Genomic DNA, 14,502 nt, shown 5'->3' with positions numbered 1-14,502 from the left:
AAATTCCGTCAGCATCAAAATCCCGTCTATATCAAAATTCCGACTGTATTAAAAACCCGTCAGTATCAAAATCCTGACTGTATCAAAATCCTGACTGTATCAAAATCCCCGACTGTATCAAAGTCCCGAATGTATCAAAATCCCGACTATATCAAAATCACGACAGTATCAAAATCTCGACTGTATGAAATTATGGTTGTCGGGTTTTTGATTATCGGAATTTCGATTGACATCGGTACTCACTATATATTACGGTTTAAATTCTAAAAAAACAGTACACAAATTTTTTGACTTATTACCCGGACTATGCAAGGTATTGTGCTATTTACGCAACAATTGATTTATTCTTTTTAATTAAAGATCAAGATCAAGTTTATCTCTTTATATTAATGCTTCGCTTATAATTGTTTCCGGATTGGCCATGATTATTGATCCGTGAAAGAGTTTACATTGAAGAAAACGTTAAATTATATTTGCTTTCATTTTATAAGTATTTAAGCTGGAAAATAAACGAATTATATAATACCTCGTTATTTATTAAGTAGCGCGTTGCCGTAGTTACGGTTCATTAAAGTAAGGTTTTAATTGCAGGTCGTTATCTTCGATTGGAAGATTATAGGAATTTGAAAAGTATATAAATCGAAAACTTTCGATTTATTATATTGAATATAAAGAAAAAATATAGGGCTTAGGAATTATTAAAGTTTGATTTGAAGGTTAAAAAACGTTCCTATGCATCTACAAACCTTGAAATCGCCAATAACACCGACCTTGTTTTTTTTATATAATAATGCGTGTGATTGTCCTAGCTCTTAATTAACTTAATTTGTACAATTTACATTTATAATTAAAATTAATTAAATTTATCTAATGAATGAAAATAGGTTTATTGCATTAGCAATACATATTTTACTACCATTTATATTACTAACAACGTTCGAGTATATATCAAAATGTCATGGTAATGAAAATTTGTGTAATTAATTATTGCAATGTAATTAATATAATACGTTTCAGCTAACTTTAAATGAATTATGTTGTAACATTAATTATACAAACAATTTCAGAATATTAAGCAAATATCATCCATTTTTTTCAATTTAATTAATTCAATTAAAATACATAAAATCTGAGATGAACCTGCCAGAAAATCTAAAAAAACATCGTGGGGTTAATAAACACCGAAATGATGACAAAAAATAATTAAAATTTCATTTTTAATGAAAAAGATACAAGTCTTTATTGTTTAAATTTAAAATATTGATTACTTGACCAGAGGACAGTTTAAAGCTTTAAAATGGTGCTCGTGAGCTCTTTAATCGACCTCTGTTTAAGATAAAAAAACATGTATCTATGAACCAATCAAATAATGAATGAATTAAAGAATTAAGTAGTTAAACCAAGGCAACGAACTTGCAAAATAAGAAAAAGATTTAGATTTGAGGAAATATCCTTATGGAAAAGCCATGAGACAATTTTTCTAAAATAATAATAATCTTTATTGTAAGAGTCAAAAACAAAATTAAATACTTTCATTCACAACAACAATAATAGTAAAACAAAAGATTAACTGTTACAAAGACCATAGGTCTTTCTGCCCCAATTTTTCTATTATACTATTTCTATGTTTACAATAGCTTAGAGAAAATATGTATTGTTCTTATTAAGAAGAGACTTGGTGGAATGTCTCCTTGCAACTAATGGTTCTGATGGGAAACATACGGAATAGCGTAAATGAGGGAACACGTGTTCAGTTTGAACTTATTTAAACGGTTTGCTGATTGAAGAAGAGCTCGCAACATCTAAATTATGATCACAGAGGCATGTTTATACATGCGACAAAGTAATGAGACGGAGTTTCTCGGGATTTAGTGCCTTTTAAAACGGTTAAATTGCGTGGAAGTGTACCGGGAATCATTAAAGCTCGCGAACGAAGAAAAGACACGTGGTAATGGATGTGCATATTATTACATAAAAGAAAAACCGAAGTGAACGATGAAGGAAAAGGAGGAGCATGAAGAAGAAGATCGTCGCGGTGGAGAACTTCGGGAAGGGTGCAAATAAAAGGATTGCACGACTGGAAGGAAACACTCCATTTTCTGGCGCATTTATTTACCTTTCCGCCCGTTTTACAATGCGAATGCAAATTTCCAGAAACGCAGTGCAATATCTCTAAGATGGCATGTACATACATATGTATATATATACACACACTTTCTCATACATGCACAATCTGCTACATTTTGCAACAATATCAACTTCCGCCGTGGAAACAACTCGCTGAATATTCATGCAGTTCCGAATGCAAATCTCTGGAAACATCCCAAAAACTATATTAAATTCGGACACAGACAAATCCGCAAATCCGCAGATCCGTGGGGAAGGGGTGGACTCTGCATACCGTAGATATAATTTAAAAGCTTCACTCCAATCAACTAGATTATCCTCGTTTGGGATTCAAATTTTCATTCGATCAACAAGTGCCATAATTTCTGTTATGCCCCATCAAAATATGTCCTATATACTTATCAGTATCAAATAATAGATGAAAATTTTTAAAAGAAACTAAAATATTAATATTGTTTCACTATTATATGTTACTAAGTAACGATCACATATGACATTTTACTCACGGCCGTCTAATCTATTATTATTCTATTTAGGCACAGTGCCTATTTTTTTTTAGTACCTCAGAAAATATATTACGATTCAAATAAATTTATGTATATAGGAATTTGTAATTATAATAACAGATTAGATATATTTTTAATAAAAGGAATCTTATAATTCAAATCATCTTTGAATCATTAAAACAGTGACATCATTATTTTTTCTTATAATTGCAGTTTTGTTTGCATTTTTAATCCGTAAGAGTACATTTCACACATTTAAAAACACATACTTTAAACATCTTATTATATCTTAATTTATTATATCAATTTTTATGTTTGGCTTTACAAAAAAAAAATTTATTGAACAATATTACATTTTTCATTGAAAATACATGAAATAACAAATTTCATAAATCTTTATCTTTACAAATAAAACAATTTTACATCAGTTTTATATATGTCTGTAAAATTATTCCTTACTTTTAAATCTATACAAACTAATAATTGATACTGAATATAAGCATCTTTTTCTTGTAAGTATTGCATAGTAAGACAATCTATTCCGCCAGTATTTTAGTCTGCTTGAAACCAATATTCAAGGAACTAAATAAAATAGAAATAAACAGCACAAAATGAACCTTGACCTTAACAAAAAAATATATTTTCTTTTCTAATTGTCTTTTTCTGAATGAAATTTTCGTTTTTTTTTTAAATTTTCAAACTTTAGTGAATACGTTCTTATCGAAGCCATACTATGTAAGGTATCTATGTATATACAAATATTATTCATTATATTTATTATATGTTTTCACTCTAATGATTTTTAATTCTTTTATTATCATTTATTTTGTGCACTTCTCTACTCTTGAAATATATTCACTCGGAGTACTGCCAAATACCCTACATAAAATGCTGCGCTCCACTTTCCCCCCATGTATATATAACGAATGAACTATTTCAATCGATATTGGCCTGTTGATTCTTAAATAGATGACAATACTACCTAAAATAATTTTTACATTTGCATTTTAATATAATAATTACAAAAAAAAATAATTATTTTGAAATTTAGGGTCTATATCGAAATTCCGACAATCAAATTCCCAACATTCTAAATTCAGATAATTTCAAAATACCGACAGTATTTTTTAATATTTTTTAATATACTTATTCATAATAAACCTTAACAATAAGAAATAATCTAAATACAATTAGATTATTAAATGTTGTTATATATTGATAATAACAATAAATTATATTATATTTTTTCATATAAATAAAAGCAAAGGATTTGACCCAGGCGAATAATATGAAAAGCCAAGCAAATCGAATTCTGCAATAACGTTTAATCATCATTATATGATTTTGATACTGTCGGGATTTGATTGTCGGGAATTCGATTTCCACTGTATTGGTTGATAGGACCCCGGCTCGAATGTATCAAACCCAGTCAAATAAAATAACTTTATCTATCTTTTTAGAAAAATTGACAATAATAATGAAATAAAATAAAAAAAGAAGAAGAAAAAGGTGAGTGTCGTGAAATATTGTCCAAAGACTTACCAAAATAAAGTACATAATGATAATTATACTTTACAAAATCTCTCTAAATTTATAAACTATTCACATTTTATAATATTTTTTAAATGTAGAAGTTCTCAGTTGTTCATTTAAACTTGAAATGTATATAGGTTCGTCGCTGCTCTGTAGTTTTAACAGTCAAATCAGGTATGCGAGAACCTTTAAATAGAGGTTGTTTAAATAGCGTTGTGAAAATTGCATAATGTTCGAAACAGTGCAATTAGTGTGCCAGACTTCGCAAACTCAATTCACCGTCCAACAATTTCGTCTCTACAGGTAATATACATTAAGTTGTATAACTATCCTGTTAACATTGTTTACATTAAATATAAATGAAAACATAATTGTACATAAACTTTTGTAACTAGAAATAACTATATTTGTAATTATTTAAGTGATCGATCAAATTTATGCAGTTTGTATAAAATAAAATTTATAGCTAAATGAAATGAAATATATACAAACTAAAGTAATTAACAGCAATTAAAAATGTGTAGTTATCATAATTACTTGATATTAATAGTAAATATTGTTTATGTCATAGTTTAATTATAAATATTTTATCTAAATTTGTGTTAAATCATAATAAAAACATAATTTTATTCAATTTAATAAAATTATATTAAATAAAAATATTAAGATGTAATTATAATAATTACTGGATATTATCAATATATATATTTTTAAGTGATAGTTAAAATTTATATATCTATTAAAATTGTAATAAATCTCTATGAAATTATGTCTTATGTTACAAAAAATTATGTAATTAAATTCAGCTAGAAATAATTTTAAATGAAAGTATTGTAACTATTTGATATTATTAATTGTTGCAACACGTTAAATGTGTTATGAATGTTATTAAAACTACTTCATTTAAATTAATTGATGAATGTAGAACATTAAGTATAACATTACACGTGATAAATCTAGTAATTACTGCAGTCATGTATTTCGAACGTGTACATGATGCAATAACAAAGAGCATCCAAATCTGAGATCTATTTCGATCATTGACGCGAAATTCGAATAAACACGATCGACAGTCACGCAAACCACCCATTCTACTTCCCTACCGCAATTGCCCTTTTTTATTCACTTCTTTATTTACAATTTTTTGTTGCTGGTTGTTGCCGTGTTCTGTCCGCATTGCGCGTTCGGTGGTCGCGTGCATTCGAAAATCAATTTCATTTATTTATAGGGGACACAACTTATGTAAATAACTGTTGTTGATGTTGTGTCACTTCTGGCGATCATCGATATTTTTATTTTCTGGCATGGAAATGACGTGCATTTTTTTCCTCCTCTCATCATAACAACAATGACCTATTTTTGCATTCCCAAGCTGCGCTTTATATTAATAAATAACAAAAAATAAGCATTGATATGCTGTTCAGAAGATTTTATTTGTATTTATTATTTATTTAAGAAATCAATATATTATTTTTATTTATTTGCTTATCACGTAAAATGAAAAAAAAAACTAATTTGAGACGTAACTACAGCAATACCTCGCATAGTGCGGGTATTCGATTCTGCCTGTTTGAAACTGGACTAATTGAGTACTTAAAACAGCATAAAAAGAGAATATATCAAAAAAGACTTCAGTATAAAGTGAGAAAAAAATGATTGTTTATGATTAAAAAAATATGGCTAAATGAGCACAAGCTCACATGTACGCCACCCCTTAAAAAAAAACTCTATGTATGTATCTACTCTAAATAAATATTTTTAAACTTCAACTTCTTGTTTATGATTAAAAAAATATTTTATGTATTAACTTTTATTTTTATTTTCTCAATTTAAATCTAGTTTGTTTGGACATTTTCAATCTAGACTGGTGATTCTGATGATTTTGGACATAACAAGTTTCTGCGACCTCCAAAGAATGAGTATGTGTAGAAAAACAATTAATCTTTTACGACCCACACTTTGAAAATCACTGATCTAGACCATAGTGAATCTGGACTAATTGAAGCCGCACTATGTAAGGCCATACCTTACTGTAACAATCGATATTTATTTGAATGCATTTGTGAAATATAATGTGATATTTTTTTGATATTTTGTATTTCAGCTGCGAATGTTCATTGCAAATATTGTTTGTAGATGGACAAAAATATTTATTTATTGTAGAAAATCATATTTAATTACACGTTACATAAAATAAAATCAATGATTTGAATTGAATGTGGTTGTTTTACATATACTGCTAGTAATCAATTCGCATGAAATAAAAATTTGTCACCGACTGATACTCGAAATTTAACTGAAAAATATAATGTTATTAATTGAAAAAGAATAACGCTGACAAAATCGGTGAATAAATAACTAAAATATTTGATGTTTTAATCATATTTACATATTTTCATTAGCTTTTAGTTTATGGTAAAAGGAATTTTATATAAAATTTGATGAAATATCAAAAAATATATTTATTAAAAAAAAAACTGGTCAATTATTAACTATTGAATTTTATTATACATGTTCAAAAAAATAGAATGAACGTCAAAATATGTATTTTTATTATAATAAGTGCATAGACATATGCGTCTAAATGTAATAAAGTCATTCAACAATGGTTGAATAAATAATTAACTTTCCTTTAAACAATAAAACTAGTGTTTTAATTGCAATGACTATATTATATTTTTACAAGAATCAAAGTACATTAAATTAAAATATGTATCTCTTGTTTATGAGCTATTCTTAAGTGAACTTCGGAAGAAAGAATAAGTGTTGTATGTTTATTTAAGTATTTGGCTTGATTATTTGAAAAGAAAAGAATAAATCGTATTGTTGTTCTTGGTAATACCGTAAATAGCATACAGCAGATGGCATTTATGAGTTTGGCCCGGTTTTTGACATGGAAGAAATTTAATATCTAACCAGTTGGCAACGGTCAAGGAACCAGAGAAAAGAAAAAAGAGTCAGTACCACCCGGAATATAATGCTGTATCAGTAAAATATGAGAGAAATATATCGTCGTTGTGCAATTTGAAGTTCGTAGTAGAATTTTCAATTACAGCTAAAAAATCATTGTCATAGGACTACAAAAACTATATACATACATATTTTTTTTTTATTTCGGGCCACAAAATTAATATGCGTCTTATACTTTAGAAAATATAGTATATCTTATAGTGTGCAATATGGATGTAAGAAGTATTGTGATGTACTATCAGTGATGCAGAAAATTTGGAAGCTCTTGGATCCGGCCCAGTGAATTTCCATCCAATTGCAAGTGCTGGAAATTTCGTCTAATTGCCGAGCAACTACAATTAATTCTAATTTGCTGCTCCTGTGCCGGTGCTACCACCGTTTTATTCATAGGTTTCGAGAGCACGTCTCGATCTGCAGGAAATATGATGTAGAGAACAAAAAAAAAGTGCATTGGAGTGTGTAGATGCAGAATGAGAGAGCGAAGATGAACGGAGAAGACGTCCTCAATTAATTCTTTAAAGGTGCCGACTGACACTTCATCAATCAGAGGCTGCGGGACGTGCGGAACGGCGACTCCGAGAACCTTTCAGAAAATCCGCATCTCGCATTGTCACGGAGTATCAGAGACTCTCGGCTACTGAATAACAATTTAACGGTTCTCTTGCAATCAACAACGAAACAACATCATTAATTAAATAACGCGAATATGATACATGCGCTCGTATGCATGGAAGCTAGAAATCATTCGTAAAACGCAACCTACTTAATACATTTCCTGAATAGTAGTATTTATTACATGCGAAGAATGGATAAGGATAAAACCATTTAGGTAATGAACTGGGACCCAATACTTAATACACTTAAAACTATTTAGAAGCTGTACATACTAAATCACTCGCATCTCAACATTTACTGGATAATACGAATTAGTCTTTCGCCTTTTTTTTATTTTAATGTTAGAACTCGTTTATCTAAGTCCAATTCGTAGAGTTCTCATGAATAAAGCTTTTAACATGATGCCAAGGTCTTCTGTATTAACGGAAACATATTTGGCTGTATACCTATTTAATTCGATATCATCTCGTGTCTGGCCAAATGTAGAGACTAATGTATTTTTAATGACTACAGAAAACGACTCGAATCTCCGAAATTTCATATTATACCATCAAGAAATTTCTACTCTACATAAATATGACAAAACTTCCAAAATAAAAACATTATATATCATCAATTGTACAGCCTTGGTTTGTCATTAATTCAATAACTAAAATATATACAAAATGTCATACAAAAGTGTTACAATATTATTTCATCGTAATTAGTGATTATGTCAGATTATGTTAGATTTTATTTGACAGACCAATTTTATTATGATTACCTTAAATTATATCATTTAAATTAAATGTTTTCTTTGAATGTTAAATTAATCTGAAGTGATTAATTAAATTGTTCATGAATTGGGAAATGACAGATTTCACCTGACAGTAAGATGACAGATGTCAAATCGCTACACGTTACAAATTAAGTAAGAAACTGGTGAAATATTTTTAGCTCTCTCGTTTTTAAAATCGTATGAAACATAACCTACAGTAATAATATTTGTGATATGAAAACGGAATTGGTACAATGAGATTGGAAACTATAGAACTTCGAAGTGGCAATGTAAGAAGTCCACATGTGCATTATGAAATGCAATTTCAAATATTATATTTTTATAGCCCATTACGTTGACGCATAAAACTTGAAACGTCTAAACAATATCAAATTTCAATTTTCCCACAGTTTAAATAAGAAATCACGTATTAATTTAACGTGCGTCCAATAAGATCCCCTATGTATAGTGAAACCGTAGCAGCTGCATATGCACTAATTGATTTCACAATTCGTTCTTCGGCTTTTTTTTTGTTTTGTCCGCATTTCAAGAAGTAATAAAACGTTAGATGTAATACGAAGGTATTTTAAGAAAATGAAAATAATACTATACAAATCTACATAGTAGAAATGCGCATAGTGCGATAGATATAATTACATTCTGCTTCTAAAGCAGAAATTAATATAATAATAAAATATTAATTATTTTCTGATATCAATTTATTTATAGTGAACTTTTAGTAAATTGATGATCTGTAGAAAAAAATTACGCTTCCAATGTTCTTTTGTTCAATACATATAATATGTAATGTAAATTATAGTCCTATTTATAAGTTATTGTAAAACGTAATGAAATTAACGTTTTCAAAGTTGTTAAATGCTTGCAAATTGATTATATTTTTTTAATTAATAAATATAATAAAAAAAAAACATTCACAGTTTAAAATTATTGAATTTTATACAATAATTATGTAACTACTTTTTCCATGACATATATAAAAATAACTTTCTATGACGACTTTCAACTATATACAGTTATGTGTAGAAGAAAAAGATTAAAGAATTAAACGACAAATTTCATTCATAAAATTCAAAGTTTTAATAACAAATAAATAACAAATATTTTGAATATATAACTAGTTTTTTCTAGTAACTAGTTGTAATGTTTAATCTTAAATCTCCTCGGCTAATGATGTCCAGTCTGTTTCCACTAGGTATGACGTTGAAAAGGAAATTAAAAATTTCCTCGCTATATTCCATAAATCGCTATATTCAAAGTTTTTACAAGTTCAAAATGTATTGCGACCACACAGCGAATAATAATTTTTTTACTGATTTTAAATTTTATACTAAATAGACTTATTTTTGTGTTTTAAGAAAGGACGAAGTCACTTTTTCAGGTTCTTGAAGATATTCAAGAATTGATTTGTACATAGCATTTTCTAAAGTTATTGTTTACTTGAAAAAATCCGGTTTCCGAATTATAAATATTTCTTGAAAAAAAAAAAACTGTTATCAGAAACCGGGTTTTAAAAATCAACAAACCCTAATAGGGATATGGCTTACGTGCACTAGAGCTATTTATTGGAGAAACGATAGAATTAATACGTTAAAAACACCAATGTATGATATTAAAGTAATTATTAATTGAAAGGTTTAATTGAAGGTATCAAATTGACGGAACTCGAAAAAAAATTACATATGGATTTTAAATTAAATAGATATACACATGAATATATTATGTAAGAAAACAATTTAAATATTTTTTATGTAAATTATTATAATAATCAAACATGCTTCAATGCAAAAACACTCCAAATAAATAAATTTAAATTTAATAAATTTTACTATAAATAGTAAAATTTATTAGTTTTAAAGAAATTAAATTATTTTTCGTAATAAAAATTACTAGATCTTGAATATAGCTTAATTTTAAGTAGATTAATCATTTATAACTATTAATAAGTTTAGTACAATCTATTATAATATTCTGATAAATAACTATTGATCATTATGGTTGGTGTATGGTGTGCATGTATGTACATAAATAGTATTAACACATGTTACTCTATTACATCACAACAATAACCGTTCACGACCAACGTAACTATGTACATTGTTAAGGCATCGGCGTATTATTATCAAACATGGTTAAATATATATCCAAGTAATCTGAGCACGGCGTACAATGGACTCCGCATTAATTAGGAAACATCGGCCTTAAATATACCCGTATTTTAAAAGGAACACGATTGCAATGAGTCACATCATTTTGGATACGTAAAAATATAAAAAAGACAACAGAACAGAGAGATGTTGATATTCGGAGAGTAGGGAACACGAATTGTGCGTGTTCGAAAATAACAAAATATAAAAAAATAGGCGCCGGTCGCTGGCCTTGGCGAAGAAGCAGCCACAACCTCAATTCGGTCACCCAAAAGCAAAAACACCTCAAGAAAGGTGTCAATTAATTAGCGCGTCCAATTTTTAATTGACGACGGAATGCGAGACACTGAAAGGCACAAGAAAAGAAACGACTGTTTACCGCTCGCAACGAATCCAGGTGATGTAAGAGGCCGTAAAAGCTATTATTGGTGATGCCGCAAGGAGAGAGAGAGAGAGATGATTTCTTTCTTACTTTTTTTTAATTAAAGTTGTCTCAGGTCAGCGTATTTCAATTTATTTGTATGGAGATGGTGTGTGAATCGATCCTGATAAAAAGGACGATTGATGCCTCTCCATTTGCGTTTCCTTATCAAACCATGGAATGATGATCTTAATGGTACTTTTGAGGATTACGTACAGTTTGTTTTCTACTTAGAAACGTTTCCGGTTACACGTCTATTATTACCATTAATGTATTCCCAATACGTATAAATGAAATAATAAATTTAAATCTACGCTTTGTTTAACATCCAACCAGCAAAAAGCTAGATTTCATTTCAAGAGCATTTACATTTTATTTATTTCGTTATTAATTTTTAAATTTCAAATCACCAAAACAAAAGAAAATCAATGCTGTTTCATATTTATTTAGGTTCGTGTACGTGCTTGTTTGTACCATTTTTGTTATTTTGGTTTTGTGTTTTGCTTTTGATGGACAATGAAATTTAATATTAGCACATTCGCGCGTACACAAACACACACACATACAAAAAATAACATCCTCCATGGTATAAAAAATAATCGCGCATGATTGAATAAATAAACACTTGAAATAGATATTTCATAAAATGCTGTGCGAAGTGCAATTTTTGTACCACTTTGGATCAACATTTTGATTATATAAAATGTGTTAAATTATTGTTAGTAATTTCAATTTCAAGTTTATTTAGTTTTTAATACAATAATAATATTAATTGAAATAGTCACATATAAATATATTTATATAATATATTGCTATGTTGTGATAAAGAATCTCTGGACACTGTCGATTATGACGTTTTGCAATATATTAAATACAATATTCTTAATTAGTTTTATTATACATATCAGTGTTTTTATTGAGAAGTCAACAAGTATTGATGTTATATATTATTAACTAAGAGATAGATTCTCCTCTTCAGTTAATAGTGTCTTTTTGCTTCATTGCTCAAACTTAGACTAAATTATATTATTAAAAAATGTATCCTTAAAAAAACGAATATATATATATATATTAATTATACAATAGAATAATTTAACAAATTAATCAATTAATCATTTTGTTTAATTCTTTGTTTTGTCAATTTTTGTAACCTTAACATTTTTGTTTTAATTTCCTTTTATTCAACTACATAAATATAATGTAATTACATCCTAAAAGAGATGAAGAATTTCAAAATAAGATCAGATTTTATTATAGCAATATTAACATCAAAACTATCATTAATATTTATAGATTTGTCTTATTCGAAATATAATTTATGAAATCTTATCTTACATTTGCCTCAACTGTAAATCAAATATATGTATAAAACTCGAATTAATCAACAACGTTGAAAGAAAATTTGATATGTGATGAAAGCCTTATATAGACTTACTAAAGTTTTCGTTTGAGAATAATCTAACGGACTGACTTACTCTGAAATTTTAATTATATCACACTTTATATGGATTTATGGTAATTTAAGATATTTTTTTTTCTGGATTCTTAAAGGAAGCACTTGTATGATGCATTTCTTCCAGCAAATATTTTATAAAATATTGCTACACATCAATGAACAAAAGTTTTCATTTTTTTGTATTATATAACAATCGTTACATGTAAGGCATTCATTCACTCTTATTCTTACATAATCATGTTAAATGTAAATGTTAACCAAAATTTAATTGCACAGTGCGACTTCGATCAGTTCGGATATTTCAAAACAAACTAAATTTGAATTAAGGAAAGTAAAAATAAATTCAATTAAATTAGTATACACAATTTTTTTGTATATCTAAATGATCGATTTTTTCTCTTTATTCAGTCAAGTCTATTTTTATACGGTTTACTGTTTTTATGTATTAAATTCCTCTATTAGTACGCATTCAATTAGTCCGGGATATTGACTGATTATACCAGCGGTCGGGGATCTTTTTTAATCATTACCCCAAAATATTTTTGCGTAAGTCGATATTTCCCCCCCTCCATTCTGAAAAGAAAACAATCAATGTAACAATAATTACTTTAAAATAGAGACTTTTTGATGTAAGAGCAATTTGAATACAGTCTTCGGCGTTTAATCAATTTATGTTTGTCGTTTTTATATTCATTAGAGTGGAAAAGCCTTGTTCACAATGGTAGGTTGTTGCAAATGGCAGCAATTTTTTTACCGCCTCCTCATGTGAAATTTTGAAAGCCTTTGCAGCCTTTGACAACCAAAAAGACGACAGATTTGCTTTGGTCTCAAATTGAATACGTGCTTCAGTATTGGATCAAAGTTGAAGAATTGCCTCTGCCAAACCTGTAGGTTCTTCTGGTATTTTAGTGATTTCACATTTAAAAGAATCTACAACCCAATTCACAGTTTGTACATCAAGATCTGGAAAGTAGTTAGAGAACCGTTCTCTGAGTTTGGTAAGATAAAATTAGAAAAATTTCACTATTACCCAAAAAAAAAAACATTTTTACCCCATTTTGGGTAATTTACCCCGGTTCCCCGACCGCTGGATTATACAAAGTATTGCTGTACAGGTATCCCCAACTTACTAACTCCCGGACTTACAAACAAAATTATAAAAGCTCTAACTTGTTACAAAACTGTCCAAACAAAAATTGATAATTTCTTTAATAAAATATAATGTTTTTGGAAGATGTACTATCACCTGTACAATGATTTGAATCAAATGCATGACGTACAATTATATCTTGGTATTTGCAACTATTTCTGTAATTTTTCTTTACAAATGTTATTTTCTTCCTCTAATTTATATTTTCTATGGAATTCTTTCTTTTATATTGCAAACTTTGGACTTTAGAAATACTAAATGTGATTTGGAGAAGATCTGCAATTTAAGATCATCGTATAGAGAAAATAAATGTATTAACGTAGCGACTTATGCAACAACTTATATTATATAATAGTTGGAAGGTTGTCCATAATTAAAAATTAAATGTTGTAACGGTTTTATATTGATTAATACTAAATTGTCGCTATTTATTTAAGCGAGGCTATAATTCGGAAAGTATAATCGTGAATCAATAGTTGGAAAGAAACTAGTTTCGAAAACCCATACCCATTTGTGTGATCGTGATGGTGCGCGGCAATTAAAATACGCTTGCGATCATAATCTTAATATTTATTTAGTTTTAATTACAACACAGAACTCCCGGACTAATTATAGCCACCACATAATAACAATAATTTAAGTGTCGACCGGGATGCGATAATATCAAAATCCGCTGTATTGAAACGAAGGGAAAGCCATGGCGATAGGGTAGAGTGAGCGCATCATGCGGACGTTAGAAAATTAAATTTGAACGTGTGCTGCGATTGTGTTCCTAGACCACAACTATAAATGGTAACAATGG

The sequence above is a fragment of the Nicrophorus vespilloides genome, unplaced genomic scaffold (assembly GCF_001412225.1).
Source record: "Nicrophorus vespilloides isolate i.1.1-1 unplaced genomic scaffold, Nicve_v1.0, whole genome shotgun sequence".
NCBI lineage: Eukaryota > Metazoa > Arthropoda > Insecta > Coleoptera > Silphidae > Nicrophorus > Nicrophorus vespilloides.
The sequence above is the reverse complement of the archived record's forward strand: the minus strand, read 5'-3'. Positions refer to the sequence as shown.